This window comes from Neophocaena asiaeorientalis, unplaced genomic scaffold, assembly GCF_003031525.2.
Source record: "Neophocaena asiaeorientalis asiaeorientalis breed wild unplaced genomic scaffold, Neophocaena_asiaeorientalis_V1.1 scaffold210, whole genome shotgun sequence".
In the NCBI taxonomy this organism is placed as follows: Eukaryota; Metazoa; Chordata; class Mammalia; order Artiodactyla; family Phocoenidae; genus Neophocaena; species Neophocaena asiaeorientalis.
The window spans coordinates 1,641,111-1,649,859 of record NW_020172282.1 but is presented as its reverse complement, the minus strand read 5'-3'; positions in this window follow the sequence as shown (position 1 = coordinate 1,649,859).

Here is an 8,749-nt window from a genome sequence, read left to right as displayed (position 1 = left end):
GCCAAAGGAAAGAAATCATAAAGATCAGATTGGAAATAAATGAAAAAGAAATGAAGGAAACAGTAGCAAAGATCAATAAAACTAAAAGCTGGTTCTTTGAGAAGATAAACAAAATTGATAAACCACTAGCCAGACTCAACAAGAAAAAAAGGGAGAAGACTCAAAGCACAGAATTAGAAATGAAAAAGGAGGAGTAACAACTGACCCTGTAGAAATACTAAGGATCATGAAAGGTTACTACAAGCAACTATATATCAATAAAATGGACATCCTTGAAGAAATGGACAAATTCTTAGAAAAGCACAAACTTCTGAGATTGAACCAGGAAGAAACAGAAAATATAAACAGACCAATCCCACGCACTGATATTGAAACTGTGATTAAAAATCTTCCAACAAACAAAAGCTGAGGACCAGATGGCTTCACAGGCGAATTTTATCAAACATTTAGAGAAGAGTTAACACCTATCCTTCTCAAACTCTTCCAAAATACAGCAGAGGGAGGAACACTCTCAAACTCATTGTACGAGACCACCATCACCCTGATACTAAAACCAGACAAAGATGTCACACAAAAAGGAAAATTACAGGCCAATATCACTTATAAACATAGATGCAAAAATCCTCAACAAAATACTAGCAAACAGAATCCAACAGCACATTAAAAGGATCATACACCATGATCAAGTGGGGTTTATCCCAGGCATGCAAGGATTCTTCAATATGCGCAAATCAATCAGTGTGATACACCATATTAACAAATTGAAGGATAAAAACCATATGATAATCTCAATAGGTTCAGAAAAATCTTCTGACAAAATTCAACACACATTTATGATAAAAAAAAAAACTCTCCAGAAAGTAGGCATAGAGGGAACCTACCTCAACATAATAAAGGCCATATATGACAAACCCACGCCAACATCTTTCTCAATGGTGAAAAACTGTAACCATTTCCTCTAAGATCAGGAACAAGACAAGGTTGCCCACTCTCAGCATTATTATTCAACATAATTTTGGAAGCAATCAGAGAAGAAAAGGAAATAAAAAGAATCCAAGTGGGAAAAGAAGAAGTAAAACTGTCACTGTTTGCAGATGATATGATACTATACATAGAGAATCCTAAAGATGTTACCAGAAAACTACTAGAGCTAATCAATGAATTTGGTAGAGTAGCAGGACACAAAGTTAATGCACAGAAATCTCTTGCATTCCTATACACTAATGATGAAAAATCTGAAAGAGAAATTAAGGAAACACTCCCATTTACCACGGCAACAAAAAGAATAAAATACCTAGGAATAAACCTACTTAAGTAGACAAAAGACTTGTATGCAGAAAACTAAAAGACATTGATGAAAGGAATTAAAGACGATGCAAACAGATGGAGAGATATACCATGTTTTCGGATTGGAAGAATCAACATTGTGAAAATGACTATACTATCCGAAGCAATCTACAGATTCAATGCAAACCCTAGCAAACTACCAATGGAACTTTTTACAGAACCAGAACAAAAAAATTCACAATTTGTATGGAAACACAAAAGATCCCAAATAGTCAAAGCAATCTTGAGAAAGAAAAACGGAGCTAGACGAATCAGGCTCCCTGACTTCAGACTATAGTGCAAAGCTACAATAATCAAGACAGTATGGTACTGGCACAAAAACAGAAACATAGATCAATGGAACAGGTTAGAAAGCCCAAAGATAAACCCACGCACATATGGTCACCTTATGTTTGATAAAGGAGGAAAGAATATAAAACGGAGAAAAGGCAGCTTGTTCAATAAGTGGTGCTGGGAAAACTGGACAGCTACATGTAAAAGAGTGAAATCAGAACACTTCCTACCACCATACACAAAAATAAACTCAAAATGGATTCAAGACGTAAATATAAGGCCAGACACTATAAAACTCTTAGAGGAAATCATAGGCAGAACACTCTATGACATAAATCACAGCAAGATCCTTTTTGACCCACCTCCTAGAGAAAAGGAAATAAAAACAAAAATAAACAAATGGGACCTAATGAAAGTTAAAAGTTTTGCACAGCAAAGGAAAACATAAAGAAGATGAAAAGAAAACCCTCAGAATGGGAGAAAATATTTGCAAACGAAGCAATGGACAAAGCACTAATCTCCAAAATATACAAGCAGCTCATGCAGCTCAATATCAAAAAAAAAAACAACCCAATCCAAGAATGGGCAGAAGACCTTAATAGACATTTCTCCAAAGAAAATGTTCAGATATCCAGCAAACACATTAAAGGATGCTCAACATCACTAACCATTAGAGAAATGCAAATCAAAACCACAATGAGGTATCACCACACACTGGTCAGAGTGGCCAGCATCAAAAAATCTACAAACAATAAATGCTGGAGAGGGTGTGGAGAAAAGGGAATCCTCTTGCACTGTTGGTGGGAATGTAAATTGATACAGCCACTATGGAGAACAGTATGGAGGCTCCTTAAAAAACTAAAAATAGAACTACCAAATGACCCAGCAATCACACTACTGGGCATATACCCAGAGAAAACCATAATTCAAAAAGAGTCATGTATCACAATGTTCATTGCAGCACTATTTACAATAGCCAGGACATGGAAGCAACCTAAGTGTCCATCGAGAGATGAATGGATAAAGAAGATGTGGCACATATATACAATGGAATATTACTCATCCATAAAAAGATATGAAATTGAGTTATTTGTAGTGAGGTGGATGGACCTAGAGTCTGTCATACAGAGTGAAGTAAGTCAGAAGGAGAAAAACAGATACCATGTGCTAACACATATATATGGAATCTAAAAAAAAAAAATGGTTCTGAAGAACCTAGGGGCCGGACAGGAATAAAGACGCAGACATAGAGAATGGACTTGAGGACACAGGAAGGGGGAACGGTAAGTTGTGAAGGAGAGAGTACCACTGACATATATACTCTACCAAATGTAAAATAGACAACCAGTGGGAAGCAGCTGTATTACACAGGGAGATCAGCTCAGTGCTTTGTGACCACTTAGAGGGGTGGGATAGGGAGGATGGAAGGGAGGCATAAGAGGTAGGGATATGGGGATATATGTATACATAGAGTTGATTTACTTTGCTGTGAAGCAGAAACTAACACAGCATTTTAAAGCAATTATACTCCAATAAAGATGTTAAAAAGAAAAATCAGGGGCACGATAAGGATGCCAACTCTTGCCACTTTTATTCAACACAATATTGGAAGTCCTAGCCACAGCAATCAGACAAGAAAAAGAAATAAAGGAATCCAGATTGGAAAGGAAGAAGTAAAACTTTCAGTGTTTGTAGATGACATGATACTATGTATGGAAAAACTGAAAGACAGTACCAAAAAACTATAAATTCAATAAAGTTGCAGGATACAATATTAATATACAGAAATGTTTTGTGTCTCTATACAATAGCAATGAACACTATCAGAAGGACAAATTAAGAGAATCCCATTTACAATTATATCAAAAAGAATAAAATACCTAGGGATAAATATAACCAAGGAGGTAAAATATCTGTACTTGGAAAACTATAAGATGTTGATGAAAGAAGTTGAAGATGACAGAAACGGAAAGGTATACCATGCTCATGGATTAGAAGAATTAATATTGTTAAAATGACCACACTACCCAAAGCAATCTACAGATTCAATGCAATCCCTATCAAACTACCACTGGCATTTTTTTCACAGAACTAGAACAAATAATTCTAAAACTGTATAGAAACACGAACGAGCCCAACTAGCTCAAATACCTTGAGAAAGAAGAACAAAGATGGAGGTATGATGCTCCCTGATTTGAAATTATACTACAAAGCTACAGTCATAAAAACAATATGGTACTGGCAAAAGCAGACACAGAGATCAATGCAACAGAATAGAGAGCCCAGAAATGAACCTACACTTACATGAGCAATTAATCTATGATGAAGGAGGCAAGAATAATTGATGGGGAAAGACAATCTCTTCAATAATTGGTGCTAGGAAAGCTGAACAGCTGCAGGCAAAAGAACCAAGTTGGACTGCTTTCTCACTCTATATACAAAAAGAAACTCAAAATGGATTAAAGGCTAAATGTAAGACTTGAAACCATAAAACTCTTAGAAGAAAACATAGGCAGAACACTCTTTAACATCGGTCTTAGCAATATCTTGTTGGATATGTCTCCTCAGGCAAGGGAAACAAAAACAAAAATACGCCAGTGGGACTACATCAGACTAAAAGGCTTTTGCACAGGGAAGGAAACTATCAGCAAAATGAAAATGTTGCTTCCTGAATGGGAGAAGATATTTGCAAATGATATATCTGATAAGGAGCTATTATCCAGAATATACTGAGAACTCATACAGCCCAACATCAAAAACAAATAACTCGCTTAGAAAATGGGCAGAGGAGTCCAGACAGGAGTGGGTCAGAGGTGCAGTCTGAACCCCCCATGGAGCAGCTCAGGAAGGCAGTGGTGGTGACAGGGTTTGGCCCTTTTGGGGAACACACTGTGAACACCAGCTGGATTGCAGTGCAGCAGAACAGAGGGATGGGATCCCCGGGACTCTGCAGATGGGAGCGTGTCTGAGGCCCTGCTCATTGCACCCGCTCCCTGGAGCCCCAGACAAAAAGGCAACAGCGTGTTTCTGAAGACGTGTGTGTCTGACTTTATGCGAGTTTCAGACAGGATTCTTCACGGGGCTGAGTGGACCCAAAGCCGTGTGTCTGAATTTCTGGGCCCCAGACACTATGATCTGCATATAAATAGGAGAAAAATCAATTAAACAATCTTTGGAAATCTCTCCGAGCTTTGGGACTCGGATGGTGGAAGATGGCAACTTTTTATCCTCCTGCTGGCGAGGAAATGCCCCTTATATTTCAGTCGCCCATCTCTCCAGACATCACCTCTAGAAGACTTTCAGTTTTCTTCCTCAACTTTATCAGACAAGAAGAGAGAATTCTCCACCATTCCCTAGCTTAAAAGATGCCAACCTTCCCAGATCCAATTGTTTCCCTTAAAAGAAACAGCAAAAACCTGGAGTTGCACATACACACGCTGAGTGTGCACAGCGTGTCAGTCCATGAAATTTTACGCATGTGCACCTCCGCAGCACCTGAGTCCAGATCAAGACCTAGAACATGCTCAGCCCCTTCTCTGTTCTTCCCCATTGCAGAAGCCCCTTGTGTCCTTTCCCAGCTACTCCCACCGCATCCCCCCACCCCCACTCCCAGGTGGAAACCTGCTGACTTTATGGCTGCCATAGGTGTGTTTTACCTGTTCTAGAACTTGGTGTCAATGGAATTGCACTTGGGTCCCGTGCCTTCTGTGCAGCAGAGCATCTGCAGGATCCACCCATGGGGTGGCTAGGAGCTGCTGCTGGTGCTACTTTTCAGTTACTCTGGATAAAACAGATTTGCCCATGGGGGAAAAAAAAAAAATGGGCAGAGGACCTGAATAAACATTTTCCCAGGGAAGACATACAGATGGCCAACAGGCACGTGAGAAGATGCTCAACATCACTAATAATTAGGGAAATGCAAACCAAAACTACAATGAGATATCACCTCACATCTATTGGAATGGACATCATCAAAAAGACCACAAATGACAACAGATGGTGAGATATGGAGAAAATGGGACCCTCATGCACTGTTGGTGGGAGGGTAAATTGATGTAGCTACTATGGAAAACAGTACGAAATTTCCCCCCCAAATTAAAAATAGAACTACCATATGATCCAGCAATTCCACTTCGGGGTATTTTTTCAAAGAAAACAAAAACACTAATTCTAAAAGATTCATGCACTCATATGCTCATTGCAGCACTAGCTAAGATATGGAAGCAACTTAAGTGTTCATTGATAAATGAATGGATAAAGAAGATTAGATAGATAGATAGATAGATATGAAATAGATACACAATAGAATATAACATAGCTTTTCAGCCCTAAAAAAGAATGAAATCTTGCCTTTTGTGGCAACATGGATGGATCTAAAGGGTCTTATGGTAAGTGAGGTAAGTCAGACAAAGAAAGAAAGACATATGCCTTCACTTATATGTGGAAGCTAAAAAACAAAAGAAATGAACAAACGAAACAAAACAGAAATAGACTCATGGATACAGAGGACAAAATGTGATTGCCAGAGGGGATGGAGGGTAGGGGGATGAAAAGAAAAGAAAAGAAAACAAAACCCCAAATGGTAACTATGTGAGGTAATGCTAATTAGCTTGATTGTGGTGTGTATTTACACAATGTGTATTTATATGAAACCATCACATTGTACCCCTTAAATGCATACAATTTTTGTCAATTATACCTCAATAAAGCTGAGAAAAGAAAAAAAAATGTATCCTTCACCTGGATTAAGCTCCTCTCCTGGTTAAGACCATACTTGGCTAGGAGACATGCAGTGGCTGAGGGTAGGTGTGGAGACCAGTTTTTTCTTCCTTATCTCCCCATCTTGTTGCCCTCTATTGCCCCATCCTGCCTCTAGCTTCTCCGTGGTTGGCTCAAGGAGAGAGGAAGGTAAGCGGAAGAGAAAAGTTCTTACTAGATCTGTACTACTGTCACCTGGTTTGGTGCCTTCTGTGTGTGACTCGTGTTCAGATGCTAATTTTCCCCCTCACAGATCTCTTCTGTGGGTTTGCCTCTAACCACAGTTTTCTGTCCTGGACTATGCTTCTTCCAGCTGGCTACTTATGACTCCTTCCTGGCTCCTAAGTCTGCCCCACACAGACCCTCTGTTGTGTCATCTCACTCCTCCGGGCAGAGTCCTGTTCAAGACTATACAGTTGACTCCCTCTCAGGGAGCTCATGGCTGACCCGTGGTGAGACCTGTGTTCCTTTGCTACTAAAAGTGCAGTTGGCTTCTCTTCTTCCTCCACCCTCAGGAGAAGCTTTAATTATAAGGTCTCACCTTTAGATTTTTCTCAGACAGCAGCCCACCACCTTCGAGCAGACATGGGCCAAATTCTCTGCCCCGCTCCCTGCTACCTCTGCCTGGGAAACAACTTCCAAAGAAGGGGCCCCCAGTAGTTTTACTTGATCTTCTCTTATATATCCTAGAAGGGGGTCTTGAGCTAGTGGTTGCTTTTGTAGGTATAGTCTCTTAGTATGTACAGCGCTGCTGGTGTGGCCCCTGCTGCTGTGGATGCCAGGAAATGTCTCATTTACCGTCCTGCTATGCACTAAATTTCAGAATCAGAATCTTCTGCATAACATATTTTTCAAGTTGAAGGTTCAAGGCTTGGAACCAACCCCACACTCGCGGGTCCTGCTGAACTAGCTCAGGTCAAGTCCCCATCTGTGTGTGCTCAACTTTCTTTTCTGGGCCCCAGTAGGGACCTGACTTTCTCTCCCTACACTGTCCTGCTCCCAGCCCTTGGCTTGCCTAACACACATTCCAGCACATCTCCAGTAGGCCACGGAGAGGGGAGAGGACACTGAAAGCAGCCAGTGCACGGTTCCTTTGCCGGGTCAGTTTCCACCTGATGATGCTATGATATTGCTCCTGTTAACAGCGTCTGGTGAGACCTGGTGCCTTAGTGTCTCATTACTGCTTATATGAACTTTGGAGTGTTGAGCCCATGACTTCTGGTTTGGTTACCAGCTGTGCAGCCTGATCATTAGGTAACCTTGGTATCTGCTTCTTGTGCTCAGCTTGAATCTTGATGCTGCCTCGTAGAACTTTGCTCATGACAATAACTGGAATATGGCAGTTACTCTTTAGCGAGTGTGTACCGAGAACTACTTTAGGCCCTTTTACGCGCATTAGCCCATTTATTCCTCCCAACAACTTTGAAAGATACACTGCTGAGATTCAGAGAGGGTAAGGAACCTGCCCAAGCACAGCTAGTTCATTAACAGCGTTGAGGATAACACTCAATTCTGCCTCATTTCAGAGGGCACATTCTTTCCTTTGCACCAGATCTAGGATTTTTTGCTCAGGGCTTGGAGAGGATGCTGAGTTCTGGGTGTTTTGTGCCTATTTTCACAAGCTCTCACTGACACTTGTGGGCAGGACAATTTCCTTGGGGCAGGTTTCTGGTTTGCTCCCACCTTCCCTGTGGGGCACCAACAGTCCCACCTGAGCCACTTCCCTACTCAGTATTCACAATTCAGCTCCTGTCAACGCCCCTGCATGAATACAAATGCAACTTGTCCACCCCTCACTAAGTAAGCCAGGTACGCTCCATGGAGAAAATTGTACTGATGTATTCAGAATTAACTAAGTTGATGACATTATATCTTAAATTATTCAAAACACATCAACATAGTTGATATAAAAGAGATATGGCTGTTTAAAAACATTTAAAGATGTCGGAGAGCCTGGGGCTAGAGTTTCGCTCAAACACGGCAAGTGGGGAGGAGCAAGATGTAGAATGCAGATTTCTATGAAAAATGTAGGGGAGAAGTGACTCTGCTGAAAAGCCTTGGTAGCCACGGGTTGCCATGGTAATGCCGGAAAACCGGATCTGAATTAGGAGGAAATTCCTATAGGCTGGACTTTAGGAGAGGGAGAGGAGATCTTGTGTGCGAAGGGGGATGGGAGAGGAGGAGGAAAGGAAGGGCTGGGCTGAGAGGAGAGGGAGGGAGGGAAGTAGCTCAGGACAGAGAGCAGGAAAGGAAGGGAGGGGCTGGGGACCACATCCAGGTAGGGAGCCATCTCTCCAGGGTTTTCTCTTCTTCTTTTTACAAAATGTCTATAACTGAAAGTAGAAAAGACTGGTCCTGGCCTGGCAGGTGA